The following is a 15,698-nucleotide window of genomic DNA, read 5'->3' on the forward strand; positions in this document are numbered from 1 at the left end:
TGCGGTTTCTGAGAGGCCCTAAAAAATGTTAACAATATTTTAACTGTATTTCTTAACACGTTGTAAATTACCGTTTGAGAAATTAGAAATATATATATATATATATATATATATATTTTATATATATATATATATTTACCTCGTATATCTGGCAGGCATATAGATGTAAACATGGAAGCATCTCCATCTAATTTCAGCAACGCAATATCAAAAAATGTACCATTTGTTATATACTTATTATGAATATAAACCTGCAATAATAATTGAGTGAATCACATAAAACGATATATATTTAATTACTATATAATAAATAAAAATCACTATGATTAAAGCTTGCTACATGCGCTCAGGCAGCTTACCTTTGAAAGCTCTTTTTCTTCCATATTTTGTATTAGTGCGATTTTCAAAAAATGTCATGTCATATTGTCAATTTAGTGCCCCGTTATGCATTTTATTTACTTACAATTTATTTATATTATTTTAAATATTAAAAATAAATTGAAAATATATAGAAATTGAGTTTTTTGTTCAAAAAACTTTAACTTCATATTTATATATAAAATATACAGCGCATAATATGTACATATTATGTACAAAAAATCTTGAAGGAGGTTGCATCAATTAAATTCAAAGAACTTATGAAGAACTTTAATGAGTTCACTATGATTTCAATGCGAATAAAATTAGCAAAATGGGTGTTGATATTCTGCTTTTCAGTATTTACGCTATTTTATACTAATTACGTTGTATTACTATTTATATTACTCATGTCTATGTACTCATGCACTTTATTAATATTTGGAATTGTGATCAATAACATAATTTGAATCATCTTTATGGAACTTTTTTGTTTTTGGTAATTTATATTTACCTTTTGGATGCCAAAAACACGTTTTGTCAACTCCGTCTATTTGGCAGGGATTATATGTCCTAATATGACATTGAATATTTGCTCCGGCTCAACACCAGGGTCTGAAAATTGTATTAAGATTAGTTATGATTATGGATTCAAATTGGATTTTCAACGCAGATGTGCAAATATAGTTTGATGGAGCCCAAATATAGACTGTGATGTAAGTAATGTAGGTGTATATATAGATATTCATTTAATTGCAGGTTCAAAAATATAGACATTGGTATATCAGTGGTGTGTATCGGTGCATCTATATTGTCATTTAATGTAGGTGCAGCAAATTCTGATAGTTATATTATAAATGCAGGTGCAGCAATTGTAGAAAATGCTGCAGGTACTTTGATACAGATAGGTGTAGACTCGTTTGTAGGTGTAGGTAGAGAAAATATGAGAACTGTGACATAATACAGTGATCTTGATGCGGAAGTAGTGCACAGCAAATGCAGACTTTGATGCGGTTGTAGGTGAACTTTGAAGATATGGGCGGAGCCTTTTTTGCATTTTGCAAAAAAAAAATAGATTTTTTTGAAGCCTCTAAAGCACCCCCTTAATGTAGAATTCAATGCATACGTAGATGTGCATCGAATATAAATGTAAAAGATTTAAACATAAATATTGCGCAACTAGATTTATATATAATAATATTTATTACCTGATAAAACAATGTGCAGCAGTAATCACATATTTCGAATTTATTAAAGATCCTGCACATGAGTTCATTTCTGTATTTTTGTACTGAAGATGAGCAAACCATGGATAATGATATCCCAAACTTGCTGAACCGCCAACTATTCTTTCTTGCATATTTGAAAAATTATGATAATTTTTCTGCATTCCGCAGCAATAACCTGAACCAATAATTAATTATCAGATATGAATTCCTGTTAAATTTTTTGTTAGTGAGTTATTGTCTATTGTTTAGGATATTTTTGAATCTTATTGCTCCCAGGGGCTTAAATGCTTCCAAATTGATAAAAAAAAATGTTTTAGCTCTCAATATTAACATTAAAATAATCCGCACTCAAACTAAGGTTTCTTATGAATTACGTGGGAAAAATTTTATTTGTTTTTAGTATTTTATAATCCAGCGACAAATGAATCAAAGGTAACAATTTACAAGTGTTTACTTCTTTTCATCATAAATAAAAATTTTACAACATAAATTTGATTTAATTTATAAAATAAGTATTTACTTGATGATAATTATATATTAATTATAAAATAATTAAATTATAGATTAATTAAATAATCGACTTAGTCAAGAAAAAATAAATTAATTTGAGTGATTAAAAGTATTCCGAGTGGGTTCATTACACATAATAAGAAGATGAACGAACACGTTAACTCAGAGTATTTCCAAAAGCAAATTTTCAAAAATCAATTTTTATAATTGAACCAGTTTCCGTAGGATTTTAATGGTTTAGTAGGTTCATTAAGACCAAGAACTCTATCTTTATACCAAGTAAATCGTCTAATTTTATTTTTAACAGTCAAAAATTTTAAAATTAAAACCACTTGTCGTAAGGCCGTAATATTTCAGTGAGTTCTATAAGACCATATTGCCAAAAAAAAAGTCTATGAAAATTGGCCTGAATTTTAATTTCAACAGTTAATTACAAGAAAACGGCTTGGTGGATTTTCACCTAAAACTAATCAGTACCATTCCCAACTAATACCTTTCGAACAGTTTTTGATTTTTTTAAATCGATTCGGTAGTATCAGATTAAATGTGGACGACAAACTCAACACTTTTTTTCAAATTACAAAGAAAGGCTCGGCAGATTGTCTCACAAAACTTACAAACGATAGTCCTCCTTGTGATACATCAAATTGCTTTTAAATTTCTGAAGTCGGTTCAGGCGTTTTGAGAAAACGTCGATCAAAGGTCTAATTTTGACAAATGCTAAAACGATACTAATTTTTGCAAACTTTGAAGAATTTTTAAGATTAAACGAGCCGTAATATTTTAGTATGATCTACAAGACAGGTATGGTATCTACCGCCAAAAAAAATCATAAAAATTGTCGTTTTTTTTTAACTTTATTACAAGTAAACGGCACGGCCGATCTTTACCAAAAACTAATCGCACGATTTCCAACCAATATCTATCGAATAGCTTTTGAATTTTCAAAAATTATATGTATGTATATATATATATATATATATATATATATAATTTGGTTATACTGACCGTAATTTGGAATCCTGTATAGAATCAGCGTGGCAAATATACTTTTTAATATCTTGTGGGGCATTTTTTCACTTTTCTCTGCGTATAAACAAATCCAAAGCCAATTATTTTTTTTTTATTGCTGCACATTAATGAAACAATATTTTCACGCAATGTTTTGCTTTATACTGCACAATATTTAGCTATTTTACTATTATGTTATCTTTAACGTGTTATCAGTTACGCTCAAAATATGCACTAGTTCACCTTTAATAGAAATGCTAATTTATGCAGCAATTTTTTTATGTTTGAATGAAAAATTTACAAAATTTTGTAATAACCTTGGTAGCTTCCCTGTTGTATTAATGTGTTATTTTTTGACGTAAAATTGATATTTTTTTTCCAAAAAACAAATGATTTTGTTGAAAAATTAATTAAACTGTACAAGTGTCTTTTCGCCACACACTCGTGAAAATAATGATAAAGACGTGCTATAAATATATGCATATGTACGATTTATATTATAACATCTAATACGTCGAATTAATATATATATATATATATATATATATATATATATATATATATATAATACTACAAACACACATTCATTTTTTCTAAGGTTTTGGAGATACGGCACTAAAAGTACAACTAGCTGTAAGTGGAATTCTGTCTTAAGGCATTTAAGGCATCGTGCCTTGAGGCAAATTGCTGGAACTTTCCGTACCAAAAATTATTTCTTTAAAAACGATTAACATTTTTGAAAAAATTTTACTTCGAGAAAATTAGATTTTTGAGAAACTATTTTGACAAAAAATTACTTTTTTTGAAATAAAAGTTTTTTTGAGAATAAATTTTTTTTGAAAAGAAAAATGTTTTCTTCATTTTGACATATTTTGGAAATACTGAACTTTTTTTCAAAGAAATCGTACTGTTTGAACTTGCATAGAGACGAAATGTCAAAGCGCGCAAGTGCTGCCGCGCCGCCGTCTAACGCATAAGCATTGGTACGGAACTCATAGAAATGTAAACAGAATTTATACTTATTGTTAAAATCTCTATAAAATTTCTGATAATTTGATGTGCATATGTCTAATGATCATTTTTAACCGCCGAATGGCATTTTTTTTTACTTTTTTCATTAGATCTCCGAAACCGCTAGACCTACCTTCATGAAAATTTGATCAATTATTCATCTTGTCAATGAAAATGTTTTTTGAATTATTAAAATCGGACGCTCCGTTCTCTTAAAAACTGAGTTACCATTTTTGGCACTTTTTGCCTCGTATCTTCGGAACGGCTAGACCTGCCTTCGCCAAAAACTAATCAGTACGTCTCCTTATCAATTCGAATCGAATGTTTGTGTGTGTCACACACACACACACATACATCCATTTCTTCTAAGGTATGCCAAAATATTCAGAAACCTCTGAAACGTAAAGATATATAAAAATTTACATTTTTAAAATTTTCAAAGTTTCAAAAAAAAAAAATTTTAAAAAATATTTTTTTGAATATCGAAAATGATTTGGATTTTAATTCTAACTATAGCTAAAATTCTAAATGTCATATACTCAAATAACTAATTTTAACTTGGCTATTCAGTTTATGTAATTGTTACAATTATGAGATATAAGGTCTTTCATTCAAACTCCTCTCGAATAAGTTTTGTTTATTTTCTTGTAAATATTATAGATGTAAATATATATAAACGTCGTTGTTCAAATTATAAGCTACAAAAGCTTTTGTCTACAAAATACGAATAGTGAGAGTTACAGTATTTATAATAATCCATTTGAATTATTATAAATTTATTTAAAGTTTCTCTAATATTTTTATTATGGTACGAAAGTTCCAGCAATTTGCTTTAAGGCATGATGCATGCATCCCTAGTTTAATCATTTGCATTAAAAAAGTGTTACACTTCTAAAAGATTAAAAATTATAATAACAAACTAAAAATCTCAATAATTTGTCATAGTGATAAATATTGAAGCAAGAATCGATTCATTGTATGTCGTATATAACCGACACCCGTAAAAACAGATAGTTATGCGGATGTTTCCTATAAACGACGCTTTTAGCTAGAAGGTTAAATTGCCTAAACGATTGTCAAATAAGTTATATACATAAAAAAATGTTAGTAAAATTGACGGGAAAATATTCTTGCCATAAAAGTTTACAAATGAGCCGACACTTGACTTTTTTTTTTAATCATTCCTGTTTCCCAAAGTATACCAGTCTCAAAGGCGACCTATATATATTGATATATAGGTTTGCTTATTCATTTTAATAGCTCTAATTCAATTTGCCAGATGATGTAATTTATAAATACCAGGCAGATTTGACAAAGGCTTTTGAAAAAGAAAACATTGTTTAATTACATAAACTTTATTTTGACACATATTTACAAAATTTTATATTAATTTGACATGTTGAAAAACAATGAATTATCGCTAAATTCAATATTTTAATCAAATACATCAAATTTACTGATATGGTTACTAGATTTCTAGTTCATATCATGTATAAAGTACTTTTGGTAAATTTCACGTGAAGCAGATGTATAATTAGAATGTATGTGATGAATTAATAATTTACTTGTGCTAAACATCATATGAAATAAATAATTTTAGTCAAATTTACGGGTATTTCAAAAATAAAAACTTCACAAGAAAAGCCTTGTTATATTTATTTCCATTATGAAGGTTGGGATCAGAAGCTAAACGTCTGCTTCAAACGTGATTAGATGTCTTCAAAATGTATAATTTTCAATTTATGATTTGAATGAGGATGGAATTCTTTTTAGCCGACTAATGCAATTTCTCGTTTCCTAATGACGTTCAAATTTTGTTTCTTTAAAGCTTCCGTGCATACTTCTGTGATTAGTTGATCTTCACCTTGTTGTTTTTTGCATTTTTCTTTAACTTTTTCTAAATCTGATGCTATTACCATGGTTGTAGTGTCTTTGGTGTAATTTTCGTACTCTGGATCAATTTGAGGGGCTTCTCCAGCATTCCATTCACTTGGTGTTAGTGGGTATCCAGATATGGAATCTATAATCCCTGTGGGGGCTTCTCGAACAATTTCGGCTTCAGCCTTTGATTCTTTTGGATGTGTGCCGTCGCCAGTACGTTTTATTCGTGCCATGACCTGAAATTTTTAATATCATAAGTATATAAAAGATTGGGGTATGATTAGAATATAAGTGATATTCCGAATTGAATTTCGCGTTTTGCTGCGCGATTAATAGTTCAGAAGTACAACTTCATAATTCAGTCTCGATAACAAACAATATTTAGCTGAAATTATACCAAAAGGATTTTCCTTCGACAGCTTGTTTGACATCATTTCTTTTTTTCCTGTTTTTTTTTTCTTTTGAAAAATTATCAATTTGACGTTATTTTCAGAGATCCATACACGTTTGGTGATAATTATTGCTATTATAATTGATAGGGTTTTAAATTTTAAAAATAAGCTACTCAGCAAATGGTAAATCCGGTAGTTGATTTCAAAATCTTATTTCGTACGCGCTCAAAACTAATTCTTTCAAACGAAGAACATTTTTTTGATGAAAAATAACATACAAAAAGGTTAGTGTAATTGATGGAACTATACCAATTATATGATACAAAAATGTCTACTGAACGTTGTTTTAAAACTGATAACTGTCTTCTGCTGAGTCTTGTTATGTTGATTGAGAATAAACCAATGGAGCCATTGTTGCATATTCACAACATATTTTCACATACTGGTAAATACTATTACATCAACTGAAAAGTTCCGAGGCTAACACACAGGCCGCTCTACTTACAAAAAATCCATAGGATTTTTAGGACGTACCAATCTTTAAACGATGCCTGTCAAATTTTCATGACAATCCGACGATTAGTTTACAAGTTACAGAAGTTCAAGTGACGCTTTTGAGTTTGTTAAACCATGAATTCAAAGCAATTTTGTGTGTTGATTTAATATTGCTTTTTGATGGGTGAAAATACCATTACAGCCAAAGTATCGCTTGCTAAGTATTATGTGGACTCTGCCAAATCGAAGCAAACGGCGGGAAAGTGATTTTAATCGTGGCCATACAGGCACCGATGATACTGAACGCTCTGGGGGGGGGCAATTGTGGTGGTTAACCGGATAACATAAAAAAAGTATACCGAATCATTTTGGAAAACAGAAAAGTTAAATTGCCTGAGATAGTTGACAATTTAAAAATATCAATAAAATATGATAGACATATTGTTCTTGAATATTTGAATAGGAAAAAGCTTTATGCTGAATGGGTGCTGCGCGAGCTCACATTTGACCAAAAGCATATTGAGTTGTTGATGTGCAAGAGTATTTAAAGCTGTTTAATAAAAATAAAACTGAGTTTTTGTCTCTATTAGCAGAGATGTGACCTGGCTTCATCATTACACTCCGGAGTCGAATAGACAATTAGTCGCGTAGACTAAGCACGATGAGGAGAAAAAATACAAACCATCAGCTGGCAAGGTTATGGCGTATGAATGATCTTCATCAACTATCTTAAAAAAGGCCAGACCATTAACAGTGACTATTGTATTACGTTATTGAAGTATTGGATCGAAAAAACGGCCTCATTTAAAAAAGAAAAGTGCTGCTGCATATAGACAATGCACCAATTCACGAAAAAACATAAGTTGGAGTACAAATTGCTTCTCCTTTCACTATTCTATAGATCTGTTTCCCAGCAACCATATCCTGTTTGGTGTAAACAAATTTTTGCCGAATGAAGAGATGATCGCCGAATTTTGTGGCAAAGTATAAATTGTACTACAAAAATGTTTCAAAAAGTTTGAACTTGGCTATAATCGGTATATCGTTTTCGAAGAAAACTATATTGAATAAAAAAAAATTGCCACAAAAGGTGTTTTTCTTAGTTAGCCTTGAGACTTTTCAGTCAAAGTTAATCCCTTTCACGATGTCTAAATGCAAAAAATAGGTGATTTTTTTACTTACAAACCGTGGTGCATCAGTAATTATTTTCAATAATTTAGATAGTATGCTTTGGGTAAAGCCGACATTTGATTTACTGCTACTTAATATTGTCATTTTATATTAGTAATTAAATAACAATAGACAATTTAGTGCTTAAGTCTATCTAATCAAGCGTAGGCTCAGATATAATTCTCTTTAATATAACAATAATAATTACCATGTTTAGTGGTGCCGCTTTCCTGTCATATGCTAATCCTAGTTTGGCACAGAAGTCGATTATATCGGCAGTGCAGTTATAATCGCGACCCAATTCGGCCGCCCTGTAATCCCATGGGAATGCGTGGTGGTAGTTGTGCCAACCTTCTCCGTTGGAGATTGCTGAGACAAATTTATTTTCTACTGGTTGTAATTTCCTATTGGAAGGTTAATGGAGAAATGTCAATCAGTAATGTATAAATAATGAGAAATAACCAGATTTATAAGTGAAGTTAATATAAAATAATATTTAGAAAAAATTAAACAATAAAAGTCGTTAAAGATCATTACCTTGTAACTACTTTAGATGTTTTCAATCAGATACTTCTATTAATTAAAAGTTTCATTGAAATTAGTAAGTGTTGATGTAAATATGTGCACTACCAAAAAAAATTGGGTAATTATTATATTGTTCATAGATTCCTTGAAATTTTCTACTACTTTGAAAATTGTCCTTCGACCATGTTGATGGTAATTAGTGACACTTTTAAACCTAAATACTAAAATTGATCTTTGTAGGTTAATTTAGTCAAAATTGCTTCTATGTTGTTTTAAATTTAATCCTAAACCTATTATATAGACGACTCACGCTGGATGACGTATGTCTAAGAGTGTCGCCTGTAGACGGCATCTAGTGTTTTTACTTTTGCTTCAATATTTATCAATCTGAGTTCAATCATTGTGAATTTTAAGGTGGTATTCTAGTGTCGAAATTCAAAAAAATCGATTTTTTTTTTATTTCATATTTTTAAAGTTTAACTATCTAAGAATATGGGTACTAGATGGTTTTTGAAAATTTGAATTATTTTTGGAGATATAGGCATTTTACTGCCTACTGACTTGGTCTCCATACTGGTTTGGCTTCACGCAAAACTTTAAATGCGTTTTTCTCAGAACTTACTTTTTCAGTACTCTTGTCACGATTTCTGGAGTTTTTCTCGACCAATTTATTTGAAATTTTTAGAGAGTCTTGTTTATGGATCTATCTATAGTCTGAAATAGAATCATCCCGATTTTCCTATTTTTACTATATTTAAAAAATTCGAGAAAAAAACAGTAAAAAACTCAAAAAACAGTAAAAAAAAACCTTTTTTTCAAACAGTCGCCAATTTGTGAAAGAAAAAATTTTTACTCATCGCTAGTTCAGCCGATTGCGACATCATTGTAGATTAATAATCTTTTTATTTTTTGCATTTCCGATGGCTAGATGGGCTGAAATCATGCCAAGACTGAGGTGCCAATTTTTTGAGACCACCCACTTCATCAGCTGCCAGTTGTTACAATTTTCAACTTTTTTATTTTTTAATTTTTATTTTGTATTTTAATAAAATTAATAAACAAGTGGTAAAAAAATGGATAGTAAAAACATTCATTGCTTTCTTTTACGACACTTTAAAAATGACCTAAAATTCATCGCTCTACACTAGAGTACCCCCTTAATTTGATATTGTAGTTTTTTTAAAATAAATTTTTAGAAGTAGTAATTTTGAATTTTTAAAAATATTTTCATTGATAATGATTGGAAAATTTAAAAAAATGTTGTGTAGTAACTACTTGAGCGGATGCTGGTGAGGTTTAATCAACAGACGTATGATGACTTTGCTTTTGTATACATGTCACATGCAATATTATCGACTTTTTCGTCAGAAACATCTGGACTCGGAAGAGTTCCTTCATTTGTAATATAGAATGCAAGAATTTAAAAAATACTATTTGTCATTACTTACATATCATAGGGTCTCGTTCCGTAAAGATGTGCTGCGCTGTTTACCAGCCAAGTTGCATTTAGTAATACTACTGAACGCACCACATAAACGATTAGGAAAGATGCCCAAGGATCTTCACCCCAAAAGTAAATTGGAACGATAGTTGGCAGGAAAATTGCGAATATTATATAAAGAGTTTTGTAATATCTGAAAAGACAACATTCATTACAACGTTTTAAGATACATTTTTATTAATAAATAGTATGAGCATGGAGAAATCGACAATGATAATTACACTCACAACATTAGGGGGCGTCCATTAATTACGTGAGGTTTACATGGGGAGGGGGGTTTGACAATAAATCACAAAATATCAATTGGGGGGAGGCGTATAAGAAGATATCATGTGTATTAATTTTTTACCCGATTTTTTTATAAATCCAAACATTTTCAAAAATAATCAAATTTTCAAAAACTATATAAAAAAATAATTTTTTTTTGTAACCGAAAATACACGTGATGTTTGGCTAGCAGGGGGGGAGTAATTTTTGAATATGACCACGAATCACCAAGGGCGAGAGGAGTCCAAAAATCTGGACGCCCCCTTACAAGTATAAACATACAACATTGTATGAATAGAACAATTCTTTTATTTAATTTAAAATAGGATCGATTCATGAACTTCATTCAAAATAAAATTGATGATCAAAAAAATATTCAATGAACAATTAGATTGATCTAAAATCGATTTCGATTTCGATTGATTGATTAGAATTGATCTAAAATCCAACTTGCAGTCAGAAGGCACATTTATAATTAACCCTCATTTCATATGCATCGAATATTCAAAACATGGATTATTTTGAAACAATGGACTAATTAAAAACTCTTATTAAATAAAGATTCTCTTAGTCCGTTGCAATTTGAAATTTTGTTAATAGAAGTAAATTCTGAGAACGTGAACTTTTTGTTTTTAAAAACAGACATTTATTGTAAGGTTTTACTATAGGTAGAGCAGGGTTTAAAGGCATGCGGGTACAAAGGTTTAATATCATTATTTCAAAAAATTAAAACATAATTTTTTTATGATACTACTTTAAAGTAAAACCCAAAAGATGTGTAATCAGTCATCATTTAAATTCTTACGACGTTGCTATCAGGAGGTACACGAGAATGTTCTAATATCCATACCAATTTTTTTTTCGTTGGTAGTTCTTTCGAATTTGAGCTCTTGTATTTAGTTTATGATACTTGAATAAAATTTTTAGGTATACGTTATTTAAATGTTTCGTAAGATGTAGTTATTTTTACGTTAGACTCAACAGTTTTTTTTTATATAACCTTAATAAAAGCTTGCATATGGGTGGGGTAAAAAGCACTAACTAAACCATCACATTGGCAAAAGTGTGGATAATACGAAACAATGAATAAAAATTAAGTTAAAAAAACAATTTTCGAAAAAAACATTAGTAGTTATTTGACCTCTGCTAATGAATAGTTTCTTAGATCAAGGTTATATACAATGAATTCAGTGCATGAAATATTCTCATATTATTTGTATTATTTTGTAAATTCCTTATAACATCAAAAAAGACGCTTGATCTCTTTGCCCCCTGGTCGTCCTTTCTTACACTCATGGGGCAAAATAGACAATTGACAAATTTTAGAAAAATAATAACAAAGCACATTTCTATAATTATGAATTTACTAAGAGCTTCACTGAACGTAGTACGATTATTGTTTAGTTTTGTACATGTTCTGTGTTGCCATTTAGTCTATTTAGTTAGGACATTGTAATTACTGATACGTATTGGACTTTCTGCCTTACCCTACCCTATTTGAAATAACATGAGTCATGAATTCAAATAAAAATATAATGTCTTGAAAATCTTATGCTATTATTAAAATGGTACTTCTCACTGCATAAAATACATTTTCTCACCTTTTTTTGGAACATAACCCATTTATCGGATTCCAGATCGGACATGTCGATATTTTTACCATATTGGAATACCAGAGGATGTTTTCTAGTCATAAGCCATCCAATGTGTGAGAAGAAGAAGCCCCGTTTGGCATTGTGTGGATCTGCGTCAGTGTCGGAGTACTTGTGATGTTGACGGTGGTCTCTGACCCAAACCCATAAACAGTTCTAGGTAAAAAAAATTAAGTTTGAATTAAATTTGTTTTATCATGTAAATTATATAGTAAACTAGTGGTGCCATTTGGAACCGTAATTCAAGACGTTTAAATGGATAAATTTTTTTAACAATTCTGTTCGCGCTGCTATTTTCAAGACAAACCATAGAAGCGCGTAAAAGCCGCGTCGCACTCTTACTGTTAACATTGGTATGGAACCCATACCATTTTTTTTGCATAGTTTTATTGTCAATCAAAATAATATACATTTTTTAAGACAATATGATGTTGGTGTTAATGCATTTAAAAGATTATCTCCTATGAGATATCTCTCTTTTTTTTATTTTTGACATTTTATTTGAGATCGTATGGCCATTTTTTTTTCAATCTTCGTGTGGGATATTCCTCGCTCAATTTTTTTAAATATTTGTTAGGGTGACCTGGTAGTTTTTCGTGGTATTTTTTGCTCCGTTCTTTTATCATCTCATTAATAGTTTTTATTTTTAGGTCTTTATGTAGGGTGTCATTTGTAACATACCAGGGTGCGTTCACAATGCATCTTAAAATTTTTGATCGCGCTACTTGTATTTTTTTTATATTTGAATTGCTTGCGCACGCTCATAGCTCAATGCCGTATGTCCAGATTGGGATAATTATTGTTTTATATAAAAGGAGTTTGTTTTCATAGCACATATTTGAACTTCTGCCAATTAACCAATACAACTCTTTGAACTTCTTCTCCATCTGTTTTCTTTCCATTTTGACGTGCGTTGACCAACTCAACTTTCTATCAAGATGAATCCCAAGGTATTTTACACTCTCATATTTCGGTATTTCTATGTTGTTTATTTTTACGCTTGGGCAGTCCAGGGTTCTTGTGGTGAAGGTTATATGGCTAGATTTTGTTTCATTTATTTTAATCTTTCACTTATTAAGCCACTTTTCAAATTCGGAGACATATTGTTGAACTTTTGACATTGCGACGGATGCATTTGTATGAGTTCGCATGACAACTGTATCATCGGCAAAAGTTCCAATTATGACATTGCTATCAGTTGGAATGTCGTGCGTATATAGAACCCATAAGAATGTAAACGAAATTTGTATTTATTATTAAAATTTATAAAATATCTGATAATTTGATGTGCATATGCCTAATCATCATTTTTGACAGCCAAATGGATTTTTTATTACTTTTTTTATTGGATCTCCGAAACCAATAGACCTACCTTTTCAAACATTCAACTAATTCTTTACTTCGTCAATACAAATAAAAAGTGTTTTAAATCATTCAATTCGAACCCTCCGTTCTCCCAAAATTGTCATCCTTGGCACTTTTTGCCCCGTATCTTCGAAACGGCTGGACCTGCTTTTGCTAAAAACTAATTAGCACGTCTCCCCATTAATAGCAATCGAATTTTTTTTTGAATCGTTCAAATCGATTGATTCGTGCTCTCGATGTTGTGGGAGAAAAATTCATACATACTACATACACACACACATACATAATTTTTATTTAAGGTTTGCCAAAATGTTCAGAAGGTCTTGAAACATGATACATGAAAAATTTTATTTTCGATTTTTTGGTGATTACTATAATTTATTTTGCCTTAAGGCAAGTTGCATGAAGTTTTCAATACGTGTCGTGTAAATAATCGGTAAGGACTGAGATTACGCTATGCGCTTCACTAAAAACTACTTAATGCGATATTCAATTAATATTCTGATTCTAATATCTGAAATTGTATAAATTTAATCAATTTATTTAACACAGTTTATTAATTTCCCGTTAGGTAAGTTATAGTAATCGCAAGAAAATCGAAAATGAAAATTTATGCATGTCTCTACGTTTTAAGACCGCGTAAACATTTTGGCATACCTTAGAAAAAAAATTGATGTGGTTATATGTATGTATGGGATACAATTTTTTGTTTTTTTTTTCGATTTGAATAACTCAATTCAATTCCTATTGATAGAAAGATGTGCTTAGTTTTGGCAAATGCAAGTCCAGCCGTTTCGAAGATATGGGGCAAAAAGTTAAAGAAATAGCAATTCATTTATTAAGAACTTGTATTGGCATAAGGAAAAATTGATAACAATTTTGGAGAGGCAGGTCCAGCAGTTCCGGAAATACATAAAAAAAAATTAAAAAAATATTTGGCTGGTATTAGACATACGCACATTTATAGATATTTTATATTGATTTCAGTAGTATTTCAGGTTTGCATTTGTTTCTAAAACAACTACGCAGTGTAATCGCTTTGAAAAAATTTAAATTTTCAAAAAAATACAAAATTTTCAAAAAAGTTTAAAGAAATCAACTTTTTTTTTAAATAGTCAAAAAAAAAATTAAAAATACAATTAAAAAAATAAACTAGTGAGGTGTATGGCATCGTGCCTTAAGGCAAATTGCTGGAACTTTCCGTATCGTAACGAAATGTTCGAGGAATACTGGATGTTTTCAAATAGATTATTATAAATATTGTAACATTGTCTAATATTTATAAGAATTATGTAAACTGAATTGCAATTTAAAATTATTTGTTTAAATTATATTAGAACTTTAGTCAGAATAAAAATCAAATCTGAATTACTTTCGATATACAAAAAAAAAAAGAAAAAAGAAAAAAAAATGTACTTTTTTCCAAAATCAATTATTTTGTTAAGACAAGCAGAAAGTTCTTTGAATCATTTAAATCGGACGCTTAGTTTTCTCAAAAACTGCCATTTTTTACATATTTAGCTCCGTATCTTCGAAATGGCTGGGCCTGCCTTTGCCAAAAACTAATAAACACTTCTCCCAATCATTACTAATTGAATGTTTTTTTTTTAAATCATTCAAATCGGATACTCCGTTCTCTCAAAAAGTCGATTTGTATTTTCTGCACTCTTTGCTCCGTATCTCCGAAACGGTTGGACCTGCCTTCGCCAAAAACTAATCAGCTCTTTTCCCTATCAATAGGAATTGAATGTTTTTTGAACCATTCAAATCGGTTGATCCGTGCGCCCGAAAACGTGACTGAAAATTTGTATCCATACATACATACACACACACACATCTATTTTTTCTGAGGTATGCCAAAATGTTCAGAAACCTTCAAAACGTCGAGAAATGTAAAAAATTTGAATTTCGATTTTCGGCCCATTACAATAACTTACCCTAAGGAAAGTTAATTACAATACAGTAAAAATAAATAAATGCAGTTCTGATTTGTATTTTAAAAATTGTAATTTAATTGAATTTTTTGCAAATTCGATAACAAACATTATAAAAAAATACATTATGTTTATTTTTTTCAAATTATTTATTAGAACAGCAATCAAATCCAAGTGCTTTATAAGTTGTTATGATGAACTTTACTATATATTCGAAGGTAAACTTTTAACTATCTTACTATATTCGAAGATAAACCAATGGTTGTTCTTTCTATCTTGATATTTGTTTTTAATTAGAAGGCTGAATGGAAATGTGGTCGCAAGACGAAAGCTCTTACCACTATACCACGAACGCCCCCGTATATTTAAATATCTTAATAGCGATGTAGTTCCAACGG

The 15,698-nt window shown here is 30.0% G+C and overlaps 1 protein-coding gene across 1 annotated transcript in view; it reads left to right on the top strand.

The window, feature by feature from the left end:
- Positions 1–15,698, top strand: part of LOC113375578 (trypsin-1-like) — a gene marked incomplete in the record, with an annotated part of 382,748 nt that overhangs the window by 84,052 nt on the left and 282,998 nt on the right. Inside the window, 1 exon segment of the mRNA XM_026615510.1 lies at positions 11,997–12,161.

Source organism: Ctenocephalides felis, unplaced genomic scaffold (assembly GCF_003426905.1).
Source record: "Ctenocephalides felis isolate EL2017-DRISC unplaced genomic scaffold, ASM342690v1 CF-g0.4_SCAFFOLD_01886, whole genome shotgun sequence".
Taxonomy (NCBI): domain Eukaryota; kingdom Metazoa; phylum Arthropoda; class Insecta; order Siphonaptera; family Pulicidae; genus Ctenocephalides; species Ctenocephalides felis.